Genomic DNA, 13607 nt, shown 5'->3' with positions numbered 1-13607 from the left:
TGAGAAAGCGACGCACACCTCCCTATTTTCCACGCATCTCCTCTTCTGTGGTTCTTTGCGGAGATTTACGGATGAACGCAAACCAGGTTCTTTTTACTTGAAAGAGACATTTATTGCTTTAAAGAGACTAAAGACACTTTATATCTTTTTTACAGTGATATTTTCCAAATTTACTTATTGCATTTTAATCGTTTTGACCTGCATTTATCCAGATCAATATTTTATATTTTTCTAAGCACAGTGTGCTCTATTTTTGTGGTGCTATACTGTGTTATTGCATGATTTATTGCACAAATACTTTACGCATTTCCTTCTAAGTTAAGCCTGACTGCTCAGTGCCAAGCTACCAGAGGGTGGGCACAGGATAAATCAGATTGTATGTCACTTACCTCGACTAGAGTGAGGGTCCTTGCTTGGACAGGGGGTAACCTGACTGCCAATCAAAGACCCTATTTCTAACACTGCTGCTCTACTCAGTGTAGTGGGAGAGCCGCTGCTCTAATATTCATTGCTTTTTGGAAATCTTGTACCCTAATGCTTGGATGGGCCACATGTTTGCCCATATTTCTGCTTGTGATGGAACTAACAGCAAATTAATCAACACAGTACAGCCTTCCTCCCAAGGTTACTTTCTAGTTCCTCACCCTGAGTTGGGTGAGTGGGGCAAAATTATCACCTTTACTGATTTTCAATCCATTTTCAAGCTTTCCCATGGCTGGTGCTTTTGCTCTATGTCTGGGAGTGTTTCGCCCTCCAAGGGCCTTACACATGGGAATACTTCAGAATGCCTAAAAGTTTATAAATTTTGTTCATGTGGTTATCCTCTTTATGGGCTGATTTTAAGGTTGTAATGCAATGCTTTTTTCATATCGATGGTTCATTGTGATGCCCTCTAGGGTTTGTTTTGAGAACTATAGTTTATTGCCAAATACACAAAAGAATGCACAATCATAAATGTATTCCTGATAAATATTTTATTGGGTTTTCATAATGATTGCACATGTATTATTGGTTCAGCATTGTCAAAATAATGACAATTTCTCATGCCAAGATAATGGGGGTTATTACAACTTTGGAGGAGGTGTTAATCTGTCCCAAAAGTGACGGTAAAGTGACGGTTATACCACCAGCCGTATTGCAAGTCCATTATATCCTATGGAACTTGTAATACGGCTGGTGGTATATCCGTCACTTTACCATCACTTTTGGGACGGATTAACACCTCCTCCAAAGTTGTAATAACCCCCAATGTGTTTTATGACAAAATAACTGTTGAAACTCACTTGATATGTTTGGGTGACCCGCCTAGGGGGTCACCAGTGATTAGATAATGTCATCTGTGGTATTTGGAAATTGCTGTGCAATATTTAGTAGTGTGTGCATGTACTTCTTCTTCTAAAGAAAAAGTAATGACTGGACAATCATTTAATAAGTGTTATCACTGCGTGCCAGAGATTGGTGATTACTAGCCGATACCACCTCCCCTAAGTAGAACTTAGACTGCTCAGCTTTGCTGCCCTGTAAGAGTCAAGAGCTACAATGAGGTGTTTGGTTTCCACTGAGGACAATTGTGGATCTGTTACTTGCGATTGCCACACAACTAAAAGCCCAATTTCCAACACCCAGAATGAGATCCACACCATTTCCAATGGAGCAAGAGTTCACCGGGTGTCACCAGAACAGCAACACTTTCCAAAGCTCAGGCCTCTCTCTTGGTACAAACCCATTCCAGGATGCCCTGCCCTTCACAAAGGAAAGAGAACTCTCCTTGTGTCTTTCAACGTTTTCAAAATAATCCTTTGTGTTACCGCACTGGATACTGCAAAGGCACCCATCTCCTCCACTCCATGTTTGGGGATCTGAACTTGACTTGCTTTGGATTAGCTAAGGGCATTTTAGGCAATTGCGTGTCCCTTCACAAAGGAACATGTCTGTCTCTTAGGACTGATTGACCAATGTTCAAATGCTGTTCACATGGATCCCTTCTTTACTGCAGCCTTCAAACTTCTCGTTTGAATATTTGCAACTGCTACCAAGATCTTCACCAGTGGTTGCTGCACCCTGGCTCTCTTACCGTGTTTCTGTATGGAGGCAGAGGCCCACTTACTTGTCATTGATTAGCTCCAGTTGCACTCACCACTATTGACAACAGTGTATGGACCCCAAGCTCCAGTGTCAACCATTTTCAGCACAAGTTGATTCTGCAGGTGTACATTAGGATGTCAGAAACTAGCTAAAAATGATAGGATTGTTTCTCTTGTTTTCACTGACCATTGCATACCTGACTGCTTTCATTTTTGCATTCTGTGTCATTAGCATACATAGTTTATGCAATTGACTGTGGATAAACATTTTAAACTATATATCACCTTTCCTTAGTGCTATCTTTGAGTGCGTTATTCATGATTGAACAATAGTTTGAATTTCCATTGTGTCCCTGAAATCATCTAGATACTAACTTGAAAACACTGCTGGCGCAAGATTGCACTGTGGGCTTGTGTTCGGACTGAGGTCCAGTTGGCCTTCTAATTCAATGTTGGTGCATTGAAATGAGTCTTTGCATGAGAGGTCTAGAAATCTACCACTGCAACTATGGGGACTCCCAATATTTCGTATCATTTGGCACTAAATGCCAGCCTCTAATTTTTCTATACTTTTTGCGTAGTTTTTGATGACCCACTCACTGCTTGAAAGACCAACAAGCTGGAAGCTGTCTATCCTCATACAAAATCCCAACACAAGAATAACATCTTATCTATGTTTCTTTCCCTTGGGATGGTGCTACCCGTTCTGAAATGCCACAACTGGGAAAGTATATTTGCATGTATTTGCACTACTAAGCATGGTGGACCCGCATTAGTGGTTTTTCCAGCTGTATTAAATTCAAAATCAGCATTGGACTGCACCAGCTCTGCATTTAGCGATAATTGTGAAACTGTTTCCTCAAACATTCTTAGCAACATCTGTGAAAAAACACCAGATCTGGCAATTCGCCAGTGGCTTGTAACAATTTCTGTTCAAGAACATGAATGAGAGTTACCAGAAATAACCTCTTGAAAGCATACATCTATGGGCGGTGACATTCTGAGGTCACGAGGCATGTTACTGCACCTTAAAACAAGTTTGAGGGTTCCGGTAAAGAAAAAAACAGACCTGAAACTTAAAAGAAACAAAGGATAAAACAGAAGAAACAAACTGGATCTCTATCTCTGTCAACTCATGATTCCAGAAGGGGTGGTGTTAGAAACTGTGGCTCTGGTTGGCAGAGGTATGCACTGTGTCTATTCAGGAATCACAGTCCTAGTCAGGAACCACAATCCTAGTCAGGGTAAGACAAAACACTTCCTAAATTATGCTGTGCTCACCCTCTGGTAGCTTGGCAGAGATTAGTCAGGCTTAACCCCTTCGCTGCCAGGACTTTTCCCCTAAGGTGCTGAGCTGTTTTTGGCTATTTGGGGCAGTTCACTCTTAGGCCCTTATAACTTTTTGTCCACATAAGCTACCCACGTCAAATTTATGTCATTTCTTTCCAACATCAGAGGGATTATAGAGGTACCCAGAGTTTGTGGGTTTCCCTAGAGGAGTCCAAGAAATTAGCAAAAATACAGCCTCCCAACCCAAGATACCCAGAGCCAATAAAGGAGTTGCACCTTGCAATTGGTTTTCATTGTATACCGAGTATACAGCAATTCATTTGGTGAAATATAAAGAGTGAAAAATAGATATCAAGGAAACCTTTGTATTTCCAAAATGGGCACAAGATAAGGTGTTGAGGAGCAGTGGTTATTTGCACATCTATGAATCCTGGGATGCCCATACTAGCATGTGAATTACAGGGCATTTCTCAAACAGACGTCTTTTTTACACACTGTCTTATATTTGGAAAGACAAAATGTAGGGAAAGACAAGGGGCAATAACACTTGTTTTGCTATTCTATGTTCCTCCAAGTCTCCCAATAAAAATGGTACCTCACATGTGTGGGTAGGCCTAATGCCCGCGACAGGAAATGCCCCAAAACACAGCGTGGACACATCACATTTTTCCACAGAGGTGTTTTTTGCAAAGGGCCTACCTGTGGATTTTGGCCTCTAGCTCAGCCGCCACCTGGGGAAACCTAACAATCCTGTGAATTTTTGAAAACTAGAGACCTAGGGGAATCCAGGACGGGGTGACTTGTGGGGCGCTCACCAGGTTCTGTTATCCAAGAATCCTTTGCAAACCTCAAAATTTGGCTAAAAAAAACCTTTTCCTCCCATTTCGGTGACAGAAAGTTCTGGAATCTGAGAGGAGCCACAAATTTCCTTCCACCCAGCATTCCCCCAAGTCTCCCGATAAAAATGGTACCTCACTTGTGTGGGTAGGCCTGGTGCCTGCGACAGGAAATTCCCCAAAACACAAAGTGGACACATCACATTTTCTCAAAGAAAACAGAGGTGTTTTTTGCAAAGTGCCTACCTGTGGATTTTGGCCTCTAGCTCAGCCGCCACCTGGGGAAACCTACCAAACCTGTGCGTTTTTGAAAACTAGAGACCTAGGGGAATCCAAGACGGGGTGACTTGTGGGGCTCTCACCAGGTTCTGTTACCCAGAATCCTTTGCAAACATCAAAATGTGGCTAAAAAAACACTTTTTCCTCACATTTCGGTGACAGAGAGTTCTGGAATCTGAGAGAAGCCACAAATTGTGGATTTTTGTACATGGCAGCATCCCAAAGTAAAAAAAAGTGCAGCCCTCACCATTACAAGTGGGACGGTTTTGAGAGTTACCAAGCTCTCATGGCCCAAATGTAAAACAAAAACCAAAAATAATCAAATGTTCTCTTGATTGCCATGGGATAAGATGTTTTAGTGTGCGGGGGAGAGCTGAAAGACTGTTAGCCCATTCAGTTCGGGTGGGGGCATAACCAGGCCCATACTGGTTGGTAGCCACCACCTCACTATTTTATTTTATTTTATTGTATTCCCTGGCATCTAGTAGACTTTCTGTCCTCCCGGGGTGTGGATTGGGCGTAATTACCCAATCTGCCCACTGGTGGGCAGACCAACTTTGGCCCCATTTATTTGGGGTGGGGTTATGGCCATACCGCCAACCTCTTATTTTGAAAAAAAATCTTCCCTGGTTTCAGGTGGGCTTTCTGCCCCCCTTGGGGGCAGATGGGCCTTCCAAAATAGTCCAGTCTTTGCCCCCCCCCTTAAGCGACCCTTGCCCAAGGGGTCGCTCCCCAAACATAAAAAAGATTAAAAAAACAATAACAAAAATTATCCCTGGTGTCTAGTGGATGGCCTAGAAATAATTTGCCCCCTGAGGACCAGCCCTTGCCCAAGGGCCTGCTCCCCTTACTTCAAACAGCCCACAAAAATATATATTCCCTGGTGTCTAGTGGTTTCTGCCCCCCGGGGGCAGATCGCAAGGCCGATCTGCCCCCGGGGTGGGCAGAAATGGCCTAATAATAATTTCCCCCCCCTGGAGCGACCCTTGCCCTAGGGGTTGCTCCCCAAACATAACAAAAACCAAAAAAAAACAATAAAGAACATTTTCACTGGTGTCTAGTGGATTACTGCCCCCAGGAGCTTAATAATTTTAGGCCGATCTGCCACCGGGGGGCAGAAACAGCCGTAAAATTATTTGCCCCCCTAGGGAGCGGCCCTTGCCCAAGGGGTCGTTCCCCAAACATAAAAAAATAAAAAAAACAATAACAAAAATTATCCCTGGTGTCTAGTTGATTTCTGCCCCCAGGGGGGCAGAAATGGCCTAGAAATAATTTGCCCCCCAAGGAGCAGCCCTTGCCCAAGGGCCTGCTCCCCTTACTTCAAATAGCCCACAAAAATATATATTCCCTGGTGTCTAGTGGTTTCTGCCACCCCGGGGGCAGATTGTAAGGCCGGGCAGAAATGGCCTAGTAATAATTTGCCCCCCCCTGGAGCGACCCTTGCCCTAGGGGTTGCTCCCCAAACATAAAAAAAACAAAAAAAAAACAATAAAGAACATTTTCACTGGTGTCTAGTGGATTTCTGCCCCCAGGAGCCTAATCATTTTAAGCCGATTTGCCACCGGGGGGGCAGAAACAGCCGTAAACTTATTTGCCCCCCTGGAGAGCGGCCCTTGCCCAAGGGGCCGCTCTCTTTATTTAGTAAATAAAAAATTTTTTAAATCCCTGGTGTCTAGTGGCATTTCTGCAGGATGAGGTGATCTCGTCCAAGGCACCGGGGAACCGGCGCCTTGGTCGAGATCACCTCGTCCTGGGCACACTAGAAGTTAAAGTTAGCATAGGCAAGTGACAAACTGTAGAAATAGTAGTCAGCTTTTCACGGTACCATCTGTATCACTTGCCCAAGGTCTTCTCATGTTTATCCTATGAGAAGAGCTATGTAACTGCTTGTTAGTGGCTAGCTTGAGTTTCTGTTAGTTCACTTTTCTGTCCTCCTCTAACTGCATTATACAAAATGTACAAAAGAACATAAAAAAAGGTTGAATTTTGTATGTTCAGATGGCAAGTACTGGTCCTTTGAAATTGTGAATTTGCATGCAGAGTATTTTGCTGCTTCCTATATATTACAAAAACAAAAAGGTGATGGAAGGAATGCTTCAATCTATCTCAGCCACTGGCGATTGCTCTGGAACACATTCCAGACCATCGTCTTTTACCCAATTTGCTATTCTATACCTGCCTTACTCAAATTAGTCTTGATCCTGCTCCAATTGGAACAGTACAGCCTGAACTGCAAGGCCAGGTCCACTCCAGACCAACCACAGACCACTTTCTACCTAGATAGGTCTCATCAGTGATGTATAGCTTGAGTACTATAGCACAGTGAGCACTGGACCATGTCTGGTCATACACGCCACACTTAGGGTGTCTACTGCAAAACCACAAGGGAATGAAAAGAATGCTTGAATTAATCTCAGCCAATTGTGATTGCTCTGTGTACTTCAGCGCAATGCTTAGGTGGGATAGGTATGCCAGGTGTGGTTCCTGTGAACACTGTTTCACTGGTACCAAGTTATGCCAGACTGATGAGCACTATTAAGGGTGAAGCCAGTCTTGGGTTGCTTGTTTTCCGGTTTAGGTTTGAGTTGACTTTGCAGTCCGGGCTGCACTGTTATGATTGCATATGGCTAGGTCCAAACTGAGGTGGCATGATGTGCAAAAAAACGATTGACTGTGGCTCTGAGTACTTACCAGTGGCTGAGCATAATTCCAGTTTTCCTTCCATCACTTTTTTGTTTGCTTCAGCTTGATATATTTTTGCTTTAAACTTGTTATAGACTTCAATGGGGTTCTGAGGTTTTTTTTTTTTCTTCCACATATGAAAGGTGGGCTGCTAGGGCCATGTATACTAGTTGTATTAGAGGAGGAGTGTGGACTACTGAACATTATGTTACCTGCCTGATAGGCTTTCTAAGTGAGGCGAGTGAGCCAGGAAATTCCACTATTTGTAAATTCTGTGGCATTTTAAGCATTCAAGCAGAGTATGTGGTTTGCCAATTTATTCCATCCGATGTCGACATATGAGATTTTTATAGCAGTCTTTATCACAGTGCGAACTGGGCTGGCACAGTGGCACAGCGCAATTCAAATACAGGGCCTGAGACTGGCATTGAAGACGCTGTCAGATATAACGCGGATATGAGATTACTTTTCTCAAAACATTTCTTGTGATTTTTAAGGTTCTGTGGGGGACAAGCAAATCACTTTAACGTACATCAAGTCATACAATAAAATCATAATTTCCTCTTGAAAGTGCACTGTTCAGCCCAAATTTGTAGGAATGTTGCGGTGAGGAAACTGTACCTCAATCGATGCCAGACATATGGAAGGCAAACTAAACTGATATCCCACAGGGTGATAAATATATGGTACAGAACCCTCAATGCAAGTCCTCAAGTAAGAACTCAAAATGTTCAGAACCTAAAAGAACTGTTAAAATCCCAGACTGGTAGATTTATGGGGAATATGGAAAAAAAAAAAAACTTTTCTGGAACTCTAGCTGCAGGTTTCAAGAAAAATCACGTGCGTTTTTAAAGACGAAATGCCTTTATATTTTCTTACCTTAACATCTGGTTGGAAAATCCATCAGCAAAGAACACTGATCCAAACTATTTTTGATTCCTCCTTCCATTAAAATTCTGTTTCTCCATTTCACTTTAACAAAAAAACAAAGCCCCAAGTCAGGATCAAGTTGAATTTAAAGCGTAACTTTCTGGCATCCTCTTCACGTGAGAGGCTAATTTCCCAAAAGTGTTTATTTTCATCCGGGCTTCGTCGAGTTGTCAGGTCACTGCCAGTATACACTCCCTTTGTATATCCACCAACAGCATTGAAAATATTGTAACGAACAGGGAAATCAACTAAGATGACAAGAGGATGAATAAAGGCTGATAATTTCGGTTTTGAATAGAATCAGTGCCAGTAATGCACCTTCCTCTAACTACATGGTCTTAAATAATTTTTCTTACGCCTGGAAAACTCTGGCATGCTTCTGACAGATCAAAGGCCATATCTCTACATATGCGTGCCCTTCACAACAGGACAATGGGGACTCAGGCAGCACACGTGCCATCTGAGGACACAGGCATGGGCTGTCAGCTGCACATTTCCCCAAGGAGGCGTAAAACCACACTTTATTTTAAGACCCATTAGGAAGCCATGGAAGACTGGGTGCTGAAGAACTACAAGGGCCCAGCTGACTAGTTTTTTCTGTCACACTTGCACCTGAAAAGTGTCTCAGTCTGGCTGACTTGGTCTTTGAGGGTCCTCATTAGCACAAATACAGGAATATGTGATATATTATATGCAGACCAAATAAAATAAATGCAGTATTCACTTTTTTATCGGAGTAACATTATGTTGCATGTGTTTCAAACATGGTAATAGGTTAACTTCCAGTCAATGCAAAAGATGTCAGTGATCATGTGACCTAAGATGACTCCCATCCTGATTAAGAGGCCACAGTTCAAAAGATCGCAACTACCATGGAAGGTGAAGCAATCATATGCCAGACCCTCAGCTATCCAGTAGAAAATTATTGGGCGGATGTAGATTAAGTGGACACCCTCATCCACAAAATAGACATGAACTTGTGAATTGATGAGGTTACATCATGTAAAATCAGAACCAATGGTGCCCTTACATTTCTGCCTAGTTACTGACATATGTATAGGAAAGTTCAATGGCTACGTTGATCCTGGGTCCATGCTAATCTCTGAGAGATATGATTACCAATCAAAGGATCCCAACCATAATGTGACATGTATATAAACTGTTTAATCTCCTGAAACACAGTTCCTTTTCCACCACCAGATACGCCATTGACTCCCAATTTTCTAACCAGATCCTGGGATGGCTTAATCTTCACTAACCAGACACAGGCAGGATTTGTTGACCAAATCAGCCAAATGGATGCCGGAGAAATCAACCTGGCTAATCAGTTTTTTGGGTGTCTAGGTAAAAAAAATTGCCATAGTGTAACTGTAAAATTCTGTTTACAGGGCGCATAATTTGTCTAAATACGGATGGCACATCAATCACTTCATCTTCACTCGCCTAGCAAAAACGCTCTAAGTTATGAGTTTGAGCACTCACCTGGTACCCATACTGGGCACTGAGTTTGTTTAAACAGGACCAGAACTGACCCCTCAAACATGCACATCTACGATCTCTAAAGAGGGTGCCTCTGCCCGGGTTGGATTTCTGTGAGGCAGTTAGGGAGTGCAGTAAGTGTCATTTAGACGTCTTGTTCGATGTGTTGATTAAATGGACTTCTGCGGGAAACAAAAGCAAGCCTTTTATCTTTGGTGTAATCTAGATAAGGGGACGGACGCCCCCTGAGGTTTACTGAGGATAGTGGAATCCAGAATCTGCAACAGACCATGATGTGCAAGCCCCGAGTGGAGAAACAAAAAATGGAAAGAAGGGTTGTGGCCAGTGAGCCTTTGTAGCTGTGTTGCGTTTGAGGTGAGGGAAGGAAGCAGTAAATGTTATAACAGCTGATCTGTAGGCATGTTTTATGTAGATATCTGGTGAGCCAGAGTTAAGAACTGTAAACGCAGACCTTCCACATTTAAGTGGTCTGTGGTTTAAGCAGCTTTGCCAACCAGTAATGTGGGAAGCTTTATGTAGAGGTCTATATCACAGTGCTACAGCAGCACAGTGCTACAAATCATTACAAATACTAGAGCTCTATCCCGAAGCGGGTGGAGTTTAAGGTTTGCATTTGCTAAAGCAAACTTTGTGATGTACTGTGTGCCTTTTTAGATGAACTCAGATATAAAATTACTTTTAGAAGCATTCTGTTTTAGTGACTTAGGAAGTAAAGATACTGATTTTCAAAGATATAAATGTTTACAATAGAATCTGTGAGAGTGTTTTATAAAAGGATTTATGAGTAAGGGAAGTGGTACAACAGGAGAACTCAGATCCTTTGTGGCTCATCCATAGTTCAGTTCCATATTATTAAAAATGCAAAGGGAGAACAGTGCTTTCTATTTTTACAAAGTTTATATGAATATTCCCAGAATATAGCATAAACCAACCTTATTCTCATGTTAGGAGTGTTGGGTCTAACAAAGAAAGTAATTTAAGAGTATATAAAAGAGTACTAGTTTTTGGACTCAACATGCCTTTGAAAATAGCCCCTTTTCTCTTGTTGGAAGTGTGCACCGACAGCACAAGTGAACAAGAGCGCTGATTTCATTATAAAAGTGATGCGGGGGGTGGTGCCGGTCAAAACGTCATAGGGCAACCTCAACCATGTGCTCAGTGGTGAAGGGAAACTATTGCATGGCACAAACAAAACTCTCCCGAGCGGGCTGGCAAATGCCTACCAGGAGGCAATGATGGGAAACTCTCGTCCACCTGCAGGATACTTGATTTTCCGGCCCTCTTGGTCCTACACATTTCAGAACATTAATCTGATTTTACAGGCAAAATATATGCAAACACTCGGGGTGGGTAAAACCATAGCATGTAATGATTAAAAACAAATCCAGTCAGATAGTAACAGTGTGAGTGTACCTCATCATCAGATGTACAGAAACCAGAGCCCCAGTCCGGTCCTGCATGTCATAGGAATAATAGACTTTCTTATCAATATTGTCTGACGAGTCAGTTGAACTGTGGATGATGAATATAATTTAGATTTGAATGATCAATATTTATGAATAATTCACAAATAAATGTATTCTTATGTCTTATGAATACAGGGGGTGGTCATGTGTACTCTCTTCACTCTCTATGGTTGTGGGCTCACCCTGTTAAACCAGGGTTCACGCTGTATAAACCTGCAAAAAACATGCCGTGCACATTAGAGTCTGTGGTTTTTCAAACGGTGCCAACACTTGACGAGTCTGAACTTTTTGTAGCAGTCTTTATCACAGTGATGGGGGCAGCACAGTGATACGGACCACTACAAATACCAGCTGTGAGGCTGACATGGGGAAAATAAGTGGTCAGGCCTCCTCTTGAAAGCTAGTTCCCTATTTTGAATGAATCCATGTGGTTCGCGATTACTTTTAACGCCTTTATTGCTTTTTAAGGGTCTGCAGAGAGCAAACAACTTGGATTTAAAACATACTTATGCATACAAGTGATATGAGCACTCCTCAGTCCGAAATTCATACGCAAGAAACTGTACTAGAGTCGAAGTCAGCTTTTTGAAAGGCGAACTAAGATGTGACCCCAAAGAGTGAGAAATATGTGGCACAGAGCCGGTCAATGCTGCTGATCAGCAAACAACCCCTTTCTATAGTACAGAACTTGAAAGGCCTCTGAAAGTCCCAGATTAAAAGTATGCGGGTATCGCACGAGTTACTTTTGAAATATTGTAGCGACTTTCACAAAAAAGAAGTGCATCTTCAAAGCGGAAATGTTTTTAGCATGTTTTACCTTATTTAGGACCTATTAGAAAAACCATCACCAGAACGAACAGATCTAATGTATTTGTACTGTCCTTATATGAAAAATCTATCTGTTCCCCCATTTCCCTTTCACAAAAACAGAGCCCAAGTTAAGAAAACAAGTTGATGAAAAGTATGAATTTCTGGCATCTACTTCATGTGAGAGACTACAGGATCAAAAGTGCTTATTTTTGGATGGGCTTCGGTGGGTGCAACCTCACTGTCTACTGTGTATCCACCAACAACAGAAGATATTGTAACAGACAAAGACAAGAAACAACAGGCAAATATTTGCCAGTTATATACATTCCTCTGTGGGTGGTGTTTAAGATTTCTTTTGTACAGATGAAAAGCACTGGTGACTGAGCAGGGAACATATACCTACACACAGGGGCTCAATTGGACCAGAACTTCGGTGGCGGTGGGAGACTAATAGGTCACAATTGGGCTGAGCTATCCTTAGAGTCACTAAAAGAAAATAAATTGTGCATATGAAACATATTGGTCAAACCCCATACGAGTATAACAAACATGTTATAGTGGCTTTGACAATGTTTCTAGGCTACTGAGAGATCTTTAGAAAGGGGAATGAGTGATTTGACTACCCAATATCGAATTCTACAGATTTCAATCCAAAGCACTTTAAAGAACCCGTTTTTGAAAAGTTATTTCAAGATGGCAACCTTTTGTTGCCATTTCTCCAAAAAATTTAGAAAGATGCTGCAAGCTGACTGTTGACCAAAGGTGAATTTTTAGTCTGCTGATCAGGACATTGCAGCATATGCTTGTTTGAGGCCACACACATGCACAGGTTGCAGAATGTTGATCTCAGTGTCGTAGGACTCTCATTATTGGAATAAGACTGCTGGATTCTGGGCAGCAGCACCACCGCTTGCGGGTGACTGAGTCAATCCCACACCGTCTTGGCATCTGTCAGCCCAACCCTTTTGACTAGTTAGCAGCACCTCACAAAAACATAGAAAGCAAAGGTGATTTGTGGCAGTCTGATGCATGACACTCAGGGCCAGATGTAGCAAAGGGTTTTTCCCATTCTGTGTCAATGGGAAAATGTGTTCGTACATATGGCCCTCAGTGACTTCTCAGAGACGTTGTGGTTGACAAATCTCACCCCTTTCTCTCGTTAGCAAAAGGTCTCAGACACATACATAAGCCAAAGAAAGGATGCAAGATGGTTTTCAATACATTTATTGAAAATACTGCAACCTATGATAAAATATATGAGCTGCAATTATTAGGGCAATGACACATAGCAGGATTAGGATTGTTATGACCAATGAGAAGGAAATAAACAACCCAAGCATATTAGGATAACATGTAGATAGGAATCCTACCTAAACTCTAACTCCTAAGTGAGATGATAGTGGTAATAACCCAATCTGTCTGTACTTAGTCCATGAGAGAAGTACCCACCCCCATTACTTGTATAATAACGGTCTGCCTGCCATCTCTTTGGCTGGTTTTAGAGACAGGGCTGAGATGAAAGGTGAAATGGCATACAGCATGGATGGCTATCCTGGCTGGAATGACCTCCATGTTTTCCTTTGGCCTGTACAATGTTGTTAGAAGAAGCATATATCTGTTCCAGGAATTAGGCCTGACGTGGACATGTGCCTAAGTGTCGGACTGTTTACATACTCTTGTGGGGGTAACACTAAAAGGATTATCATGTACTGTTCTTGTCAGCCTTGGAC

This window comes from Pleurodeles waltl, chromosome 6, assembly GCF_031143425.1.
Source record: "Pleurodeles waltl isolate 20211129_DDA chromosome 6, aPleWal1.hap1.20221129, whole genome shotgun sequence".
Taxonomy (NCBI): domain Eukaryota; kingdom Metazoa; phylum Chordata; class Amphibia; order Caudata; family Salamandridae; genus Pleurodeles; species Pleurodeles waltl.
Note: the sequence above shows the minus strand (reverse complement) of the source record.